This window comes from Chenopodium album, chromosome 19 (genome assembly GCF_948465745.1).
Source record: "Chenopodium album chromosome 19, dcCheAlbu1.1, whole genome shotgun sequence".
In the NCBI taxonomy this organism is placed as follows: domain Eukaryota; kingdom Viridiplantae; phylum Streptophyta; class Magnoliopsida; order Caryophyllales; family Amaranthaceae; genus Chenopodium; species Chenopodium album.
In genome coordinates, this window is record NC_137852.1 from 27,933,717 (window position 1) to 27,955,235 (window position 21,519).

At 41.0% G+C, this 21,519-nt stretch overlaps 1 non-coding gene across 1 annotated transcript; it reads right to left on the bottom strand.

Annotated features, from left to right (window-relative positions):
• Positions 1 to 3,767: 3,767 nt before the first annotated feature.
• Positions 3,768 to 3,873, bottom strand: LOC145596199 (small nucleolar RNA R71). Its single transcript, XR_014103083.1, has one exon. It is a non-coding gene; the product is annotated as a small nucleolar RNA R71 (small nucleolar RNA).
• Between the last annotated feature and the right edge of the window lie 17,646 nt (positions 3,874 to 21,519).

Genomic DNA, 21,519 nt, shown 5'->3' on the forward strand with positions numbered 1-21,519 from the left:
CACCTGACCGGCTGAGGAACCTCCCCAAGGCGGCCAGGCAACCAGTTAGTCTCTGAACTTCCTCGACAGAACGGGGTGACTTCATGTCAATTACCGCCTGTATCTTTTCGGGGTTAGCCTGTATCCCCCTTTGATCAATCAGGAATCCGAGAAACTTCCCAGACTCAACACCAAAGACGCATTTCTTGGGGTTTAACATGACCTTATGCCGCCTGAGGGTGGTGAATGTTTCTCGAAGATCAGCAAGGTGATCCGCCTGTTGCTTGGATTTGACTATCATGTCATCTATGTACGCCTCCACATTCCTCCCAATTTGATTAATGAAGAACGTATTAATCATCCGTTGGAAAGTGGCAGGCGCATTCTTCAAGCCAAACGGCATCACAGTATAACATAATAACCCCAAATCAGTGACGAAGGCCGTCTTCTCTTGATCTTTTTTCCAGAGGGGTATCTGATGGAAGCCGGAATAGGCATCCATAAAACTCATCAAGGCGTGACCGCCTGTAGAGTCGACCAGACTGTCGATCTTTAGAAGCGGGTAACTGTCCTTTGGACACGCCTTGTTGAGATCTGTGTAGTCTATACACATGCGCCACGTCCCATTCGGTTTCTTGACAAGGACCACATTGGTCACCCAGTCGGGAAAATTACAGGGCCGAATGAACCTGGCGTCTAGCAGCTTTTTGACTTCAGCAGCTGCCGCATGACTTCTTTCCTCGCCATGGTTTCTTTTCTTTTGCCGGATGGGCTTCTTTTTGGGATCCATGGCGAGTTTGTGGACAGCGAGATCCGGGCTGACGCCTGGCATCTCTTCCACTTCATAGGAAAAAATGTCTTTGAACTTTTGCAGCAGAAGGTGCAAGCTTACACCCAAAGTAGCATAAGCAACCGTCCCAACCTTCACCGTACGCTCTGGACGGCTGTCGTCCAGAACGAGATCAATGTTTTTTCCAACCGGTTGGGGACGGAGCTCGTCTGACCGTTCACCGGTCAGTGATTGCTATTTCTTCTCTTTCTTCACCTGCACCAGCAGAGGTGCTTTTCTTTTCTTACCAACGGCTGGTGGGGCAGGGTTTGCATCCTTTACATCGTCAAGGTTTATTCGTTCCTTCTCTTGGCCGTCCTTGGCCACAGTATCTTTCACGGCTGAGAGATAACACTCCCTTGCCGTCTTCTGATCCCCATTCAGGGAACCAACAGAGCCGTCATCCCGCTCATACTTGATGAGCATGAGAGACGGGATAATGACTGCCTTGGCTTCGTTGAGGGTTTGCCTACCAAGGATGATATTGTAGGCGGTCAACTCCTCAACAACCAAGAACCTGACGACAATATGCCGCCCCTGGCCTTTTTCTCCCAACCGGATAGGCAAGTCATTTCTGCCGGCTGGGTAGCCAACCAAGGGGTGGGTAACCGGATGCATGCTGCTGACGTTGTATTTCAGCTTCTCTAGGCACCGGAGGCTGATAATATCCGACGAGCTGCCGGTGTTGATGAGTGACATTTTTGGCACTCATATGGTTCCTTTTTGGATGATTTTTATTTCATTTTATCTCTTTTTTCTTTAGTTTTCCTTAGTTTTATTCTTGTTTTCCTCATTTTATGCTTTTTGTAGTTTATTTCTCTTTTTCATGTCTTTTTCTAGTTTACTTGTTATTTTTCTCTTTTACTTGCTTTTTATCTTTTGCTTGTAGGTGGTAATTGATTGTCCAAGAATTCCCGAGCCTCCTCTCTACGAGTTTTCATTGCTTTTATGCCTAAAGAAGGTGCAAGAAGATCCAAGTCAAAGGTGGATCCAAGGGGCAAGCTTCAAGGTTTTGTTTATGCCTTATTCATGGCTTTTATTCTTCAAGAAATTCAAGAAAGTTTCTGCCCACTTTGTCCTCCATCATCGTCATCCTGATGCGTGCACCACTTGAGCTAGGACGAAGAGAAGAAGGGGGGAAACCCAGCTATGTGCGGGCGCACAAAGGGAGTGTGCGGCCGCACATTGGTCGTGTGCGGCCGCACACCAGGTGCGTGCGGGCGCACATGCCTGGGTATGTCCCGTGCGCGCTATTCTCCCTCCTCCGAGCGCCCGCACTTACGAGGGTCTATTTTTGGGCGTCATTACCGACCTCCTCCTTGTATATATAGTTATTTATACCTATTTTTAGGAAGGAAGTTTTAGATTGAATTTGATAGTTAGTTTTTGGAAGAATTTTAGAGAGAGAAACTCATGATCTTTGGTGTTTGTTCAAGAATTCATCATTGAATTTGATCTTTTGATCAAAGTTTTGTAAGGATCTTCTTCTTAATCTCAATTCAAGTTTGATTTTAGTTGATATCATTAGTTTTTCATGTTGTTGATGATTGATTTGGTTATTGATTGAATTTTGATTGATTGTTGGTTTAATCTTTGAATTCAAGCATGTTGATGATGAATTTGATGAATGTTGTAGTTTTGATCTCCATTTTTATGGCTAGTGAGTAGTTTCCTAGCTAGGGAGATGGTAAAGCATGTATGAATGATGGAATAGTGTAATTTGGGTATAATTGATGGAGTTGATGATATGATTAAATTGGTTGATCTTTCATGTGCATGTGTGTGATTAATTGAGGTTTGGCCATCTTTGATTAATACACTAGATTGCATTGTATGTTTGCTATGATACGGACCATTGATTAGGAGACTTGCAATTTCACGATTGAGGTGCTTTGTGACGTTCCCTAGTTAGTGTTTAGCGTAGTTGACGCTAGTTAGACCTCTAGGTGAACCACCTTAGTATGCTCTTTTGGATACATGATGATTTTCCTTCATATCGTTTGACTTAGTCGGTTTGACCTCCCAAATTATTGATTCCATTATGATTGCATGTGGATCCATTGCCCTAGTGTCTTAGATTGATTTAATACAAGTTTGCATTACCTAGTTTAGCTTTAGTACTACTTCAAACCCCTTTTTGATTCCGAAATAGCTTGATCTAGACTTCGTGCACTTGATATCCATTCCCTTGGGTTCGACCTTGACTTGCCACTACGCTATATAGGGGTTAGTTAAGCTATAAATATTGTTTGATAGGGTGGGGTGGTAGCCCAACGACCTACCATTCTCCGCCACATCAAAATGGCGCCGTTGCCGGGGAATGGTGCTTGAGTTTATGTTGTTTTTGAGTCTATTTCATTTTGATAAAATACAAAAAGATTTTGTTTCTCTAGGCTACATTTGTAGCCGTGCTACTAACATTTTTGTGTGAGTTTTGCATGCATAGAACCCGTGATCGTCCCCTTGTTCCCCTTGATCCGGAAATAGAAAGGACTTTTTCAAGAAGAAGAGTGGATATTAGATATTTGGCTTATAGCTCTTCGAGTGAAGAAGAAGTTCAAGAAGAACAAGGAATGGGTGAACATCCTAGAATAGCCTTGAAGGAGCTTGGAGTGCCCGGGGCATATAGATTTGAGAGTGGAATTGCTCCACTAACTACCCCGGCAAACGACTTCGAAATCCGTCCGGCAATGATCACCTTGATTGAGAGAAAGGCAATATAGTGGGGCTAAGAATGAAAGCCCATTGAACCATTTGAAAGAATTTGAAAAATATTGCAACACTATCAAAGTCAATGGGGTCTCTCAAGAATTCATCCGCCTCAAGTTGTTCCCTTTCTCTCTAATAGGAAGATCTTTGGAGTGGCTAGACAAGGAGGTGAAGCCCAACTCCTTGAGAACTTGGGATGATGTTACAAAGGCTTTCTTTTCCCGTTTCTATCCCCAAAAGAAGACGGCGGAGGCAAGAGCCTTGATTCAAGGGTTCAAGCAAAGGCCAAATGAAAGTCTCTATGAAGCATGGGAGAGATTTAAAGAGTATCAAAGGGAGTGCCCTCATCATGGAATCCCCACATACCAAGTGATCCAAATCTTCTATGGCGGTTTAAGTCCCCAAGGCAAGTCATGCCTTGATGGAGGGGCCGGGGGCCCTATCATGAAAAAAACCGAGGAAGAAGTTGTGGACATCATTGAGGATGTGGTGACATATTATAGGGATTGGCAAGATGGGGAGAGAGACTCTTCAAGCAAAAAATCTTCATTGTATTCGGTGGACCATCTCAATGCAATCAACAACCTTTCCTCTCAAATGACAAATTTAGGAAAGGAGGTCACCGCAATCAAAGCTAAGTTGGAGAGCACTTCTACCTCTTCTCAAGCTTCTAATCTTCCCTCCCAATTTAAGGGGAGAGGTACTCCTTCTAACTCTCAACCCCCTCCCTCTTCACATAATATGCCTTTGGGTTGCTTGTTTTGTGATGCATGTGGATCGTATGATCATGACTCTAGTGCTTGTCCTAATGAATGTGTTGATGAGTTTGACAATGAATGTGAACATGTCAATTTTGTGTCAAACAACAATGTTCAAAGGTTTGATAATCAAAAAGGCCAATGGAATAGGAATTACCAAAACCAAGGCAATTTTGACAACTATAATCATAATGGTGGTTATAGGAACCAAGGAAATCAAGGTTCTCGTGGTAATAATAACCAAGGTTATAGTAGCCAAAATCAAGGCCAAAATTATGGTAATCAAAATCATAATTATGGTAATCAAAACCAAGGTTATGTGAATCATAACCAAGGTAATGGAAACCATAATCATGGTGGTGGTAACCATAATCAAGGTTATGGTTCAAATCAAAATAGGAGTAATTGGAACAACCAAGGAAGGGGAAATTTTCAAAACAATGCTCAAAGAGGTCCCCCACCCGGTTTTGCTCCAAAGACTCAAAATGAAAATTCCTATTCACAACCTTCTTCTCCTAAGACAACCTTGGAAGAGTTGATTGATAATCAAACTAAGATCATTAACACCTATATGGCGGTTAGTGATAAGAAATTCAATGAGATGATGACCCACAATAAGATGCTTGAGACTCAAATTACTCAATTAGCAAGCACTATTAAGGATTTTGCTAGTCCTTCATCTTTGCCTTCCCAAGGTGTTGAACCAAAGAAACCCGTGTACTCTATTGCCACTAGTGGTGGAGATGATTTTGATGAGGGAGTTTCTTGGTCAAAAGAGGGAAGGGATGAGTGTGGTGCTAAGGAGAATGAAGAGGAAAAAGTAGAGTCTAAGGAGATCTATTGTGAGGTAGACAAAAGAGAAGAGTGTGTTGATGAAAGGATGAGTGAGATAGAGAGAATTCCTAATCTTCCATATCCCCAAAAATACTTGAGATTCAAAATGGATGAGCAATTTGGGAAATTCCTTGAAGCTTTTAAGGATGTTCATGATTCTACACCCCCTACTGAACCGATTCCCGACATGCCTAAGTACTCCAAGTTTGTTAAGGAGTTCTTAGAAGAGAGAGAGGATTTTGATGAGGGTAGTTCGGTGGAAGGAGGGAAGTGCTTTAGTGCTCTTATCCATGGTGAACTCCCAAGGAAGATGGAAGATCCGGGGAATATTTCAATCCCTTGTCAAATTAAGAAAATGCTTTTTGAAAATGCTTTGTGTGACCTTGGTGCTAGTGTTAGCATTATGCCTTTCTTGGTTTTCAAGCGGCTTGATCTTGGTGAGCTTCAACCATCCAAGATAACACTTTAATTGGCCGACCGTTCTATTAAGCTTCCTAAGGGAAGAATTGATGATGTCCCCTTAAGGATTGGAGCGTATGTTTTTCCGGTGGATTTTGTTGTTCTAGAGATTGAAGAAGATGAACATATTCCAATCATCTTAGGGAGGCCTTTCTTAGCTACCTCGGGAGCTCTAATAGATGTCAAAGGAGGTCAAATTACTTTGAGGTGTGGGAATTTAGAAGAGAGTTTTAAGTTTAAACCAATGCATGAGTCTTTGTCTTGTGTCCAAGATATTGCATGTGCTAGTCTTTCTCGTTCCATTGATGATGTGTGCATGGTAGATTCTTCCACTAACAATGCTTTTGAGTTTGTTGATCATGTTTGTGCAAGTATTGATGTTGTTAGTGAAGAAGAATTTGAGATTCAAAAGCCAAAGGATGAGAAAGATATTGGTTTTCCAAATTGGTTCAAGCTTAATTCTCATGAGGAAGAGAAAGCTTCCATGACAAAGGATGTTGAACTCAAGCCAAAGAAAAAGGCTCGTGACTCAAAGAAGGCAAGAAAAAGAAAGAAATTGAAAAGTGAAAAAGAAGAGTTTGAAAAGAAGTTTGTGAGAGTTTCCTCAAGCAACAATGAGAAGTTGCCAAAGGTTGAAGGAAAATTTGCTTTATCAACCACCTTGAAGAAGGTGGTGTTCTTTGATCCTCCGTGATTAGGAGGAAGGGTCGAGCTTAGGACCTTAAGCAAGCGCTTCCCGGGAGGCAACCCGGAGTTTCTAACCTTTCTCTTTGATTTTTGAATTTTCTTATTTTTGTTTCTTTTATTACTTTGTCTTTTCTTTTACTTCTCTTTTTATTTGGATTTTTAGGATGTCCGTTTGTGGGATAGGAATTCAACAAGCATGCATGATGGATGAAAGGTGTTCGTGGCACAAATCGTATTTTTTTCGATTCTTATCGAAATTTGAGGTAAAAGGGTAAGAATTTTTAGAGAGGTGAGATAGGAAATTCATATTTTGAATAATGGAGGAAATTGATACTTAGTGAATTTTTGAGGTGTGCACATGAATTTTCAACTTTGAGGACTTTGAAAATGATTTTAGCTACTGCCTATGTTGTTCCTCATCACCGTCATGATTCATGTGCGCACCCACAAAGGCAGTAAGTATCAAATTTTTGAGAAAAAAAAGGAAGGAAGGAGCACGCACAGGATGTGCGGCCGCACACGAGGCATGTGCAGGCGCACAGCCTGCGTGTGCGGCCGCACATCAGCTCTGTGCGGCCGCACATGAGCTGATCGTGCCCCTTATTTTCTTCTTCCTCCTTCTTTCCCTTCATTTCCTCCATACTCCATCTTCAACCTCACGAGCATCCCTTTCAAACCCTCCTCTTGTGCGCACCCTTACCTCCTCATTCACCATCTAAAATCACTCAAATCCTCACTAAAATCACTCCATTTTCACTCAAAATTACTCACAAATCTTTCTACACTACAAATTCCTCACAATTTGACCCAAATTTCACTCACTCTCTCTCCTACTCTTGGTGGCCGAAATTGGGGGTTTTGTGTGGAGTTGGAATTGCTTGCTCAAACTTGGTTTATCTTGCTTCTTTTATGGTATAATCACTAATCCTTGCTTTAATTTTGTCAATTATATCATAAATTTGCATGAATTACAAATTTGTATGAGCATGAATAGTGTAGTATTGATTTTGTGATTTTTTATGCTTGTTCTTGATTTTGGTTGTGAATTAGTGATGTTCGTTGATTGATTTTGCATGACATTGTGTTGTTTGTTGATTTTGTAGCAATTTTCATCAATTTTGGTTGAATTCTTGTGAGTTGAAATTTTGGAAAGCTGGTAGTAAGTGGTGATTTTGGAATTGGCTTTGTGTTTGCTCTTGGATTGATTGAAAAGGAATTTTTCTTGGTACATTGGTATTGTTGATTGGTTTGGATTTGGTTTGGTTGAAAGAAATTGTGAAATTGGAGTTTGGTGATTTTGGTAGTAAGCGTTGAATTTGGGTGTGGTGCTCTTGGTTCTTTGGTTGGTTACTTGATTGGTTGTTGGTGATTTTCTATACCTCTCACAATGTCTAAATACCTCAAGAAACTCACAAAAAAGCGAAAAACCGATGTTAGCATCAAGGAGCCTCCCCGCCCAAGTACCTCCTCTAGGCCTAGTACATCTTCTAGGCCTAGTACTTCCAACCCATCTTCCACTCAAACACGACCTCCAACCTCTCTTCCAAAAAAGAAAAATTTCACTGATAAACAAAAAGCCTTTTACCAAAATCTGAAAGATGAAAGAACCCTCAAACAAACCCGCCATTACTTTCAACCCGATATGTTGAAGTTGGGGATCGATAATGATGTGCGGTCATTGCTTTTGAATTTGAGATTGGGGACTTTCATCGCCGATGCCTACCGCACTTACAAGGAGCCTACTTTGGAATTCTTGGCTACCTTGGAGCTTGTACCCATTGGAGGGGTATATAGAGTGCGGTTCCAATTGTTCAACCACATTTTTGACCAATCATTGGAGGAGTTCAACGCTGCTTTGGACTTTGATCCCCATGGGGATATTATTAACGTTGAACACTTCATCTTCCCGGATTATGATCAAGATTCTTGGTGGGAAGACATCTCCGGTGGTAGTGAGTTCATTGCCAACAAGGCCAAGATCTCGGACGTGTACCAACCTTGTCTTAGGGTTGTACACCGTCTATTGGGCTATGTCTTGTTCCCCAAGCAAAAGATGGGGAAATTGAGTAAATTGGAGATCAAGGTCCTTTGGCTATCTACTCGCCCGGAGTTTGTGGGCCGGTTAAACTTGGGCTACATCTTTGCCCAATATTGTTTGGACCTTCGCAACAGAAGGACGGGAGAGATCCCTTGTGGGGGTATGGTGACTAGGCTTGTGACTCGCCTTCGCCTCCATGATTATCTCCCATTTTGTAAGGAGATAGGGGATGCGGCTTCAATCTATCTTGATATGCAACAATTGGGCCAAATCCAATTTATCTCCAAGGGTTTTAGTGAAGGGAGATATGAGTGGCTAAGGAGCAACGAGCATTGGTGCTTCTTGCCTAACCCTAGCTTGACTTCTTTGGCTAGGATTGCCGACAATGTTTGGCATGTTCCAAGGTCCTTCCGGCATCCCAACTTTGATTCCGAGGAGGATGAAGAAGAAGAAGATGAGGAAGAACAACAAAATCAACAACAACAACAACAACATCAACAACAACAATATTTTTCTCCACAACAACAAGCTTCTCATGAGCAAGAGCAAGAGCAAGGGCAACATGCTTTTGCCAATGATGACTTGAGAGCTCTTAGTGAGCAAATGAGTGGATTGAAAATCCACATTGATGGCATGTACGATCAAGACTTTGGGGCACTCTATGACCAAATAAGAGGTATTCAAGAAGTACAACAAGGTATGTTTTCACAACAACAACAACTCTATGATGCGGAAGTTAACCGTGGGAACATCACTCCCCCGGTTAACTATCCGTTTTTCCCCTCCCCAACAAGGTCCTCTACCTTCGTTTGGGCATCCTTATTGGTCAGGGCCTCCTAACCCCGACACCGAGCGTCACTATTACCCGGATGAGCATGGAAACTATGATTATAAGGCTCCGGGTGGTAGTGACTATAGGGGGGATCCTAACTACCCCCATGTCCATCCCAACCACCCTTTTAAACTCACTTTGCCCGATAATTACACCCCTCTTGCTCCTTGGCAACAAGATCTTTTCAAGGGGCATTATGGGTGGCCCGATGGGTACACCAGAGGATGGGAGCCTTACCCTCATCCCTTCGATGACCCTGAGCGCAACAGAGACCCCGATGGGGCCGGGCCTAGTGGGAGTGGTGGTGGTGATGGTAGTAGTTATTAGTTCCCTTTTAGCTTCTCATGCTTTTTACCTCCATCCCTTATATTATTGTTACTTGCTTTGTTTATATTGGGATGTTGAGATGTATTTTCTATCTAGCTTGGGGGAACTAGTAACTTGCTCGGTGACCATGTTGTTGTTGTGTACATATCTTAGTTGCTTGCATGTTTATTTTCTTTCTCTTTTTGGTTTCCTCATTTTCTTGATCTCTAGGCTACTTTCCTTGTAGTTAGCTTGTTTGCCCTATTCGCTTGGATGTTTGTTTTTTGTGGAGATGTTTTGCTTGACATGTTGTTGTTGATGATCCTTTAAATCCAAATCCCTTAAATCCAAATCTTGTAGTTTAGAGTAGTTCTTTAGTTTGTCTAGATTTTATTTCTTTTATTCTTTATTTTCTTTGGTTAGTTTAGCTTTTCTTTCCTTTAGTTGTATATATTACTTGCTTTGTTTATTTTCTTTTATTTGTTGTTTTCTTTTCTTTGTTTTGAAGTTACTAACCATTTTCTTTGTTCATAGTTTCTTTTATTTCTTTTTCTCACTTGGTTCCTTGAAGAGCTTATGGATATGGAATGCTACGAGGTGGTTTCTTATTGCTTCTTTTATTTTTGCTATGCTTGGAATCCCGGTGAGACCTTTCTTATTTTTCTGTTTATTTTCCTTGGTTGCATAGAATAGGATTAGTTTAGGAGAAGTTGAATGGTTCGAGGATGGATGCTTGTTAACACGTAATGTGTTTGGGATTGGTGACTTTGTTGTCTATCGATCACTTGTTTGTCGATTGGGATTTTTATGTGTTTAACATGCTTTCTAGACCTTTGCATGCTTTTCTCCTATGTTTTCCTTTCCTATGTCTCCATTTTCTTTTCTTTTACTTTCTTTTATTTTACCTTTTTCTCTTATTTTCTTTTATTTTTCTTTTTATTTTTGTTATGCTTTTGAGGCATTGTTTTTCATTTCTTTTCTTTTGAGATGAACCTTGTACATTGGACTTGTCTTTTGCATGATTTTCTTCCTAGGTTGTAAAGGTATGCACGGTTTGAGATTATGTTCGGTTGACTCTAGGATAGTGTATGCTAGGGTAGTTGGTTTGAACTAGGAGGATCATGAAGCCAGATTCTACTTGTTTGTGGCATGTTGGTAGTTGCTTCCTATAGTTGATTTGACACCATTGGTGAGTTTTTTCCACATCCTTGTGAGGTTACTTATTTTTCTAGCCTTCAACATTCCTTGTATGAGCGGCGTGGATCCTTAACTATGCAAACCTAATCTAATAAAGCTTGATGTATGATTCTCAAACACGAGACCAAACTATCTAGGAAGGACAAAGGCACATTTTTCGGGGTGGTATTTTTCATTTTTATTATATTTTGTTATTTTCTTTTATTTTGGGTTTACATTTGACTTCTTGCAACCATTTGAGCCTTATCCTTTCTTTTCAAGCCACATCTTTAGTTATTTGACCTTTTGTTTCATTTTCTACCTTTCTTGATTTTTTTGAAGCAATATGATCATTTGAGAAGAAGTTTGTGGTGATTAAGTTGGAATTTTGATTTTTATGAAAGCAAGATTGTGTTATGATTCCTTTGTGAATAATGGCAAATGAGTTTGAGTAAAAGCCGTCCCATATTATAAAAGGCATGGACAAATAAGTGCAAAAGTTGTAAAAGCCGTCCAAAGTTAAAAAAGGCAAGGACTTTGCGATTATTATATAAATACAAAAAAAAAAGTAAAAAGTGAAAAAATTCAAAAATATTTTGATGTGTTCTTTTCTCCTACTAAGCATTGAGGACAATGCTCCATTTTAGCTTGGGGGAGAAGCGTGTACGCTTCTTGTATATATTTTTGTGAGTATAGCTTCAAGTAAGCTTGGGGGTGTTGTTTTTGTTTGGTAATTTCTTGATTGTGGTGTTAAGGATTGATCACCCTTTTGCTTCACTTTTTAGGAATATCACCAAATTTTTAAATTTTAGCCTACCTTCACCCTTTATGCCTAACGTTACAACCTTGGGGAAAGACCTTTCGACCTAGATAGTTGAGTCACTATTCGTGGGAGGGCATCATGGGTCATTGCCTAAGGAAAGGGGATGCATAGTCAAGATGTCGAGTAGCCTAAAAATATTTCTTTTTTCCGGTTCCTTCGAGGAATCATTGGGACACTCACTAAGGGGAGATTTGAGACTAGTGAGAAGAACGCGGTAAGATTGTTTGGGATGAAAGTGAATTGTGATAACTAGTTCCTATGCCTAGCATACCCTATGTTTCAATCAACCTTGGATATCTTGAAACGTGCATACCTTAACTACTTGAGAAAGATTGTCATTCATTTGCTTTATAGTCTTTATGTTGATTCATTTTGTAAAGGTTTGTTTTTCTTTCTTTTTCTTCTTTGGTTTGCCTCATTGATGTTTGGTGGAGAGTTATGGGTCAAACTCTTAGGATACCCTTACGAGACCTCACTCGTCCTCATAGGCGACTTTGGGGTTTAAAGGGCTTGTTGTAGCTAAAAACAACCGTGATTCCTACGACAATGAGTTTTAGTGTATATTCTTATCTTGAGTCTTTCTTTTTCGTTTTCAATAAGATTTTCATCCTCTCCTTTCCTTGCTTTGTTTTGCTCGAGGACGAGCAAAAGTTTAGCTTGGGGGAATTTGATGAGTGACATTTTTGGCACTCATTTGGTTCCTTTTTGGATGATTTTTATTTCATTTTATCTCTCCTTTCTTTAGTTTTCCTTAGTTTTACTCTTGTTTTCCTCATTTTATGCTTTTTGTAGTTTATTTCTCTTTTTCATGTCTTTTTCTAGTTTACTTGTTATTTTTCTCTTTTACTTGCTTTTTATCTTTTGCTTGTAGGTGGTAATTGATTGTCCAAGAATTCCCGAGCCTCCTCTCTACAAGTTTTCATTGCTTTTATGCCTAAAGAAGGTGCAAGAAGTTCCAAGTCAAAGGTGGATCCAAGGGGCAAGCTTCAAGGTTTTGTTTATGCCTTATTCATGGCTTTTATTCTTCAAGAAATTCAAGAAAGTTTCTGCCCACTTTGTCCTCCATCATCATCATCATGATGCGTGCACCACTTGAGCTAGGACGAAGAGAAGAAGGGGGGGAAACCCAGCTATGTGCGGGCGCACAAAGGGAGTGTGCGGCCGAACATTGGTCGTGTGCGGCCGCACACCAGGTGCGTGCGGGCGCACATGCCTGGGTATGTCCCGTGCGCGCCATTCTCCCTCCTCCGAGCGCCCGCACTTACGAGGGTCAATTTTTGGGCGTCATTACCGACCTCTTCCTTGTATATATAGTTATTTCTACCTATTTTCAGGAAGGAAGTTTTAGATTGAATTTGATAGTTAGTTTTTGGAAGAATTTTAGAGAGAGAAACTCAAGAACTAGAGAGAGAAACTCATGATCTTTGGTGTTTGTTCAAGAATTCATCATTGAATTTGATCTTTTGATCAAAGTTTTGTAAGGATCTTCTTCTTAATCTCAATTCAAGTTTGATTTTAGTTGATTTCATTAGTTTTTCATGTTGTTGATGATTGATTTGGTTATTGATTGAATTTTGATTGATTTTGATTGATTGTTGGTTTAATCTTCGAATTCAAGCATGTTGATGATGAATTTGATGAATGTTGTAGTTTTGATCTCCATTTCTATGGCTAGTGAGTAGTTTCCTAGCTAGGGAGATGGTGAAGCATGTATGAGTGATGGAATAGTGTAATTTGGGGATAATTGATGGAGTTGACGATATGATTAAATTGGTTGATCTTTCATGTGCACGTGTGTGATTAATTGAGGTTTGGCCATCTTTGATTAATACACTAGATTGCATTGTAAGTTTGCTATGATACGGACCATTGATTAGGAGACTTGCAATTTCACGATTGAGGTGCTTTGTGACGTTCCCTAGTTAGTGTTTAGCGTAGTTGACGCTAGTTAGACCTCTAGGTGAACCACCTTAGTATGCTCTTTTGGATACATGATGATTTTCCTTCATATCGTTTGACTTAGTCGGTTTGACCTCCCAAATTATTGATTCCATTATGATTGCATGTGGATCCATTGCCCTAGTGTCTTAGATTGATTTAATACAAGTTTGCATTACCTAGTTTAGCTTTAGTACTACTTCAAACCCCTTTTTGATTCCGAAATAGCTTGATCTAGACTTCGTGCACTTGATATCCATTCCCTTGGGTTCGACCTTGACTTGCCACTACGCTATATAGGGGTTAGTTAAGCTATAAATATTGTTTGATAGGGTGGGGTGGTAGCCCAACGACCTACCATTCTCCGCCACATCAGGTGTCAATAAGGATCCGTCCAACCAGCTGGTTGGCAACCTTACATTCAATGACGACCGGGTCGTCATGCGGACGGCGGACGCTGCCCCTATCCTTCTCAATTATAAGGACGTCTGGGAAGGTGGAGGAGGCAGACGCCTGCTCATCATCATCCTTATCCATCTTTCGAAGATGGCTCTTGGTGCCCCGGATGGTAGGGCCACCACATGAAAATCCGCCTGCTATAGTGTAGACCGGATCCTTGTCGGTTTCCGAGCTACTAGCAGGCTGGGGGCCAGCCTTGGAGGACTGACCCTTATTCTTCTTCTTTGCCCCGGCAGGGGACTTAGAGATGTAGGACTTAAGGAGCCCCTTGTCAGCTAGACGGTCCAACGTCCGCTGTAGACTGAAGCAGTCGTTGGTGTCATGGCCAACCTCCTCATGGAACTTGCAAAATTTATTTTTGTTCCGAGACTGGACATAACTCTTCATCAGATTCGGCTTCTCAATAGACAGCCGATCCTTCACCTCCATGAGGATGGAGTTGCAGTCTCTGTTAAACTCGTACTTGGGGATGTACGGTTGGTCAGAATCACTAACCGCCCAGGTTTCTTTTCTCTTCTTGCTTTCTTCTTTTTTGTTACTCCGCTGAGCAGACCGGCTTTCTTTTAGCTTGTCAGACTTCTTGGAGTCTGACTGGCTACCAGGCGAGCAGAGGTCGGTAGCCTGAATGTAGCTCTCCGCCTCCCTCAGGGCTGCCTATAGTGTGAATGCCCCTTTTCGGACAAGGTCGAACTTAAAGGCCGACCCGTCCTTCAGACCTTTGAAGAAGTCTGTGAAAGCTACCTCGTCAGACAGCCCCTGGATCTGTATTCTGACCAGGTTGAACCGCCTGACATCTGAGCGTAGCCCTTCTCTCTCACCCTGCCTGACGGTGCTCAAATCAAGGCTCGTCTTCTTGGCAGGAATGTTCATAGAGAAGTTGGCAGCAAACAAGAAGGCTAGCCTCTTGAAGCTGTCAATAGAACCGGCTGGCAAGTTGCCAAACCACTGTTGGGCAATGCCCTTCAGTGTAGCCGGGAAACATCCACACCAGGTGGCATCGTCCCAACCTTGTAAGCACATGAGGTTGGTGCATGCCATCAGGTGGTCTTCTGGGTTGGTGGTACCATCATAGGTGCCCACCAGTACATTCTTAACCTTGGTCGGCTGAGCCGCCTCGGTTATATTGGATGCAAAGGCAGACGGTTGTTCGCCTAGCCTCATTAGCCGAAGCTGCCAGTCCAGAGGCTGGGCAGGAGGATATGCCGCCTGACCTCCAAAAGGAGGTGGCTGCATGAATTGGAGGCCGTATTGCCCATACTGCGCCTGAGGTGCGTATGGCATCGACCCTATCATCAGCTGAGGTTCGGTGTTGACGGTTTTACCGCTTATCCGACTCTCATGCAAGGACATAGAGTTCCTTGCTGATGCTTGCTTGAAGCTGTCTGGAAAGCTCGACGTGGAGGCTGACTCAGACTGCTGCTGCCTCCTTCGATTAATGACTTCTCTTGCATCGAAGGTAGGCGTCTTCGTGGCCTCCGGCTGGGGTCGCCGGGGCATCAGAATCTTGGACCAGTCAAGTTTTGCGGCTGCCTTCTCCTTTGGGTGAGGAGTTGGCTGCCTGTCCTTGACCGGCTTCTTCTTCTTCCCATCATTGGGAGTCCTTTTAGCCGGCTGACTCTTGCTAGAGCCTGCCTTGTTTTGGTTGATCATGGCCTTGATTTCACCTTTGAAAAAGTTCATGAATTTCATGAGCTCAACTCGGGTGACTGGGGCTTGACCTTTGGCCTTCTGGGTTTCCCCTTCTAGCCTTCCAGATGGGCGCCTGCTTGGGCCCGCCTGGTCTTCATTTCGCTCCAGTTGATCCCTGGAACGAATGGATTTAGAGATGAGGGAGCCATCCTTAGATGTGTAGGTCTCCACATCATCATCTTCATCTTCTTCCTCCTCCTCAGTGAATACCTCTAGCTGAGGCTGAGGGGGAGGCTGAGGGATTTCAAACCCTACCGGCTGAATAACCGGTTGCATGTCGTCCGGGGTACCCGTCTGAGTGCCCGGACGAAGAGAGGTAGAATTGAGAATCGGTACAGAAATTTGAACCATCTCGAGGTACTCTCCCCACAGACGACGCCAAATGTTTTGGGTGTTTTTGTCCCTTGGGAAAGTTACAACTCGAAGACTTGTCCGGAGGGCTTCTGTACCTGCAAAATCAACGGAGACACCGTTTGGGTGGTGCTCCGCCTCCAACGCTGATGTGTGTCATAAATGGCACACATTTGATGAGCATTTAGGTCCTTTTTGTCCTTTTTCATTGCTTTCTTGCTCAATAAATGCTCGGTTTTATGCTTTTTCTCTCTATTCTACCTTTGTTCTCTTATTTTTCGGCTTTTGAGCATTTCTTTGGTTTTCTAGTATTTTCTCTTTTATTTCTTTTATTTTCTTTATTTTAGTTGTTTCCTTTTTATTTTGGATTTTATAGATTTAGTTTTATTTTATTTTATTTTAGTTTATTTGATTTTATTTTTATTTCATTTTCTTTTCTTTATTTTATTTTCATTTTATTTTATTTTCTTTCTTTTATTATTTTCATTTTCATTTTATTTCTTTTACTTTTATTTGTTAGTTTTAGTTTTATTTTACTTTATTTTTATTCCTCGGTTTTGTGTGCTTTGTAGGTGTTTGTTCCAAATCCGATTGGTTCTAGCTACTGCTTGGTTCAACCTTCATCACCATCATGGTGATGGTAGTGATGGTGATCAAAGGAGGCAGCAACTCCTCTCTTCTTCTTCCCTGCCTTCCCCTGTTCAACTCCCTTATTTCCCCTGCTCCAATACAACAGCAACAACAACATCGACTTCAATCAACAACAGCTCCACCACTCATAGCTGCTGCCCCCCTTAACTGTCGCACATCAGCCACCATTACACCACCCAACAGCAGCAGCACCTCCCCACAACTCACCTCCAACTACACCACCAACAACCGCAACACAATTCGACCACCACAACAGCCGCACAACAACCACCTCTCCTCCCTCAATTAACCACCACCGCAACCACCATCAGCACCGCAATCACCTCCAATCTAACCACCAATTGCAAAGCAGCCCCTGCTACCTCCATCTGCGCCACCAAGTAATCTCCGGCCGCCGCAGCTCCTCCTTCACTCGTACCTCAGCAGGTGCGGGCGCACAATCAACGAGTGCGGCCGCACACAGCTAGGTCTCCATTTGTGCGTGGCAAATTGTTGGTCGTTGATTGATTATGACGATGGTTGTGATGGCCGTTGATTGATGATGATGAGTCGCGTGAGAAGAGAAGCAGGGAATGATTTCCCTTGAGTTTTGGAGCAGCAAATCCCGTAGCTTTGGCTTCTTATTTTGGGGATTTTGCTTTTATTTTATTTCCCATTTTATTTTTCTATTTTCCTTTTACTTTCTTTTTATTATTCTTTTATTTTTCTTTTCCTTATTCTTTTCTTATTTCTATTTTCTTTTCTTTTCTTTTCTTTTTCCTTTTCCTTTTCCTTTTATATTCTTTTTCTTTTATTTTAATTTCTATTTTATTTTCTTTTGTCCTTGTATTTATAAATACCCATTTTTGGGTAGAGAATTAGAATTAGAATTACATTTACAATTAGATTTTTAGATCATTTTTCCTAGCTTGGTTGAGAGCTTCTCTCTCTAGTTTAGGGTTAATTTTAGGAGTAGATTTTAGAGAGAATTGAAGATTCAAATGTGACAATTGTATTGGAGATTTACTCTATCATCAATGAGCATTTCTAAACTCTATCTCATTTATTGCTTTGTTTAATTTTCATTGTTTTGATTGATTGATTTGATTGGAATTTTGATGAATTGATGATTGATTTTAGTTATTCATGTTTCTATTGGTAGAATTGATGATAATGTTTGAGTAGTTGTTTGGTTAGGGATTTGGTGAAGCTTATGATGTAATGAATTGATGTAAATTGGGGATAATTGATGGAGTTGATGATGTGATTAAACTAGGTTGATTGATCATGTGCATGTGTGTGATTAATTAGAGAGTAGCTAACTTTGATTATTGCACTAGATTGCATTGTAAGTTCACATTGATACGGACCATTGATTTGTGGCTTGCATTTACACGATTGAGGTGTCTTGTGATGTTTCCTAGCTAGAGTTTATCGTAGTTGACGCTAGTTAGACCTCTAGGAGAATAGCTTGACATGCTCTTTTGGTTGCATGATTGATTTTCCCTCACATTGCTTGACTTAGTCGACTTTCCATTCCAATTTGCATCGTTCATTGCCATTATTTGCGGATCCTAATCCCTAGCTTTTATATTTGTTTGGTTTCCTCGTTTTAGTAGTTGTTAGAGCCACCTTTTATCTCTAGTCTTCGACCTAGCTTAGGCATATAATTGGAAGCACTTAGGCATTACCGTTCTTTTGGGTTCGACCCTTGACTTACCTCTATACTTGTATTTAGGTTTGTTGAGTGTTTATAAATTTTGTTTGGCTTAGGGAGAATTAGCCCAACGACCTAGTTTTCCCCACGTCAAACGCTCAAGTTAGTAACTTGAAGGAGAGAAAAAGGTGCGGAAATTTAGGTGGGGATCTGCTAGGTTTTCTAGCTCAGTTGTCTCTATCAAAGGGACAGTTTTTGTAGTAAATGAAAGAACGTGTCCTCCAAAAGAGGGGAATCTCCCTATTTATAGGGTCATTGGGATTTGTGCCCCTGATTAGGTGACAGAACCCTAATCAGAGATGGGCTGCGCCGTATTACGGCTTTCTCGGGATTTGGGCCTGAAGGCCGACATTTTCCCAAATATCTGGGATGACACGTGTCACACAGGGATAGGTCCATCTTGGACCATCCCCGGGGTGACACATGTCACCCTCTGATTGGGCCACGTGCAGGCGTAAAATTACCCTAAACACCCGTAGCCTCAAAATTGCTCACAAAGCGTGGATTATAGCCTTCAATTTTGGAATTTTTTGACCTTTTTTCTCCCGGAAATAAAAATTGCCGAGATGTTTACCATGGTTCGTAATACCCTACGGGAGTCCAATTGAGTGGGTGGAACCATCCAATATACCTTTCAACAGTCAATTTACCCGTTCCAAACTTGCACCGATATCGTGACCTCAAGCCTTTCACGGACATTTATGGCAACATATAAGGGTCATATATATGGTTCCAAACGTCATTATATGACCCTAAGATGTATCCCCAAGGGTCTCAAGATTTTTCTTCACCGGGCCCCGTAACCTCAAAATTCCTCTAAAAGCGTGGATGTTACATTGTTTTTTATTTATTTACTTATTCTTTTGTTTTTCTTTTCTTTTTTTTTTATCTTGCTTTTTGAATGTTACACAAATTGCACACCTTCCCATCTCATGGTTAGGTAGATGTGGGTTGAATAAACGAGGCCAAACGTTAGACGAGGCTCAAAGTGGTTGATGAATAAATGGATATGTGATCGAATGAAAACGGTTTAAGGGGAATGATAGGGTTGCAAAGGTGCCTCAAATCATTGGTGTACCTTGTGTTTAAATTGGCGGTTTTTTTTTTTTTTTTTTTTTGCGAATAACATGATCGAATGCATAGGAAATAGATGCTTATTGATGGAACATGGCATAGAGACATAAAGATAAGGAGAACCTATGCTAGACTTATTAGGGAAAAAAGGTTTGGAACAAAGAAAAAAAAGCATGAAATCTTGTATGGAAACTTGTCTTATGCTTCGTCTTCATGGATGCTTATGAACTACTTGTTACCGCCAAGGGGGACTAGAAATTTGTTATTGCTGATGCTTTGATTGGAAGAAAAGAAGGAAGGAATGACGTTCCCCTTATTCTTCTAACTCTTGCCTAGTGAATCTTGAACTCGAGCACTATGGAATAAAATGAGCTCACTTAATGCATTGACTCAATAAATCGGATTGGAAAGGAAGAGTGTATGAAAAAATATTTAAAACCAATGTGAAATACTCTACTCATTTCTATTATGATGGAAACGACGCATGCATGGTCCTAGTATACCATCATAAGCAATATAGTGCATTACTCGAATAAAAAGTGTGTGCAATGACTCAACATGTGTGATTAGGTGAGTTTATTAAGACTTGTGGTATGATCGCATGGCTAGACATGAAGACGTAGTGAAAAACGAAGGACGCAAGGACCAAATAGCATGGAAGACTAAAAGACAAACTAACTTGATTAATTTTGTCCAATTTTAATGTTTGTGCTATTTACTAGGTGAAAACGGTCCATTGGCTATCGTTAGTCATAAAAAAAGATCAACAACAATCAAAGACAAAGAACAAATGTTAAAATTAGCACAATAATCACAAGAAACTAGGAAGACGAGTGGAATTCTAGAAGAGTTATGACTCATGGGTATAAATAAATAAATAAAAATCTATAATACCATGTTATACGAGTTGACACGGATAAAAGGACTTGGCTAAGACTAGCTTGATACGAAAAAAAAATTATAAAGAAAGAAAGTTGACGCTAAAAAGACACCTAAAACTGGACAGACTGTAGTATATCGGTAATAACTTTTGTTTTGTGACTAAACCAACGCCAAATAAAAGAGAAAACTCGGGGCTACAGATCCATAGGTGGCACAACACGTAACTCTTTCTAGAACTCCAGCTATGACCAAAACAGGTTGACTCGTATGCAGGATACGGGAATAAAAATCCGAGTTGACTTAAAATTAAAAAAAAAAAAAAAAAATTATGACTCGACTCTTATAAAAAAAAAGGTTTGATAAAAGAAAAAAGTAGAGAAGAAAAAATAAAATAAAAAATATGCACACATAAGTACATTGTCACGAATGATGCAATGAAGTTCGCAACCTAAAGTCAAGATCTATGTTTCACTATGGTCAAGCTTGTTGGGTGTTAAAGGGTACCATGGTTAAGAGTTTGGACGCGTTAGCAAGTCAACCTCCCTTGAGGGTGTACGCCAATGGGCGGCTCCGCGAGTTCGTGATGAAATCGAACTCGACTCCATGGTTTGGGTGGATTTAGAAACTCTGATGAACCCTTATTGCCATGAGCGTTTTTGGGTTGATAGAGCTTAAATCCCCCGGGCTATCCACATACGTAAAACACGTACTATTGTGGAAAAATAGGTGACCTAAAATGCATATGCATATGTGACAATGCCAATTAAATCGCAGGAATACAATTCAAGAATCTTTCAAGTCTCATCCACTCATCTCAATAAAATACCGATCACTCAAATCGATGAATAACCAAGAATCCTCCCCAGCGGAGTCGCCAAATTGTAGGCTTCGTTTGAAGTGTGCCTACGTAAAAGCATGTTGTGAATATGCTTGGCACTCTTAGGAAGTGGGAATTGACTTACGATTAGGGACAACGATTAGGAACAAAGAAAAGTAGGGAGCCGCTAATAAGTTATTAAGGAACTTGTAAACCATTCACGGATCATAAAAGGCAACCACGAAAAAGGACAACGAAAGGCAACAACGATTGACCCGTGAAGGTTACACCCCATTTATAATCCATGAGATTACTAACTCCATATGGTTCGAAACCACGAGAGGAGGATCGGGGATGATGGTACGAACTGAGTCATGGAGTCACATTTGCCCGTATTGGCCTTTACTTGATTCTTATTGTGAAAAAGTATTCCTATGATCTCAAAGGCATACAAACAAAATATTCAATTTGCTCCAAACTATTATTATGATAAATTGGTTGAATATTAATGCAACATATAATTCTAAAATAT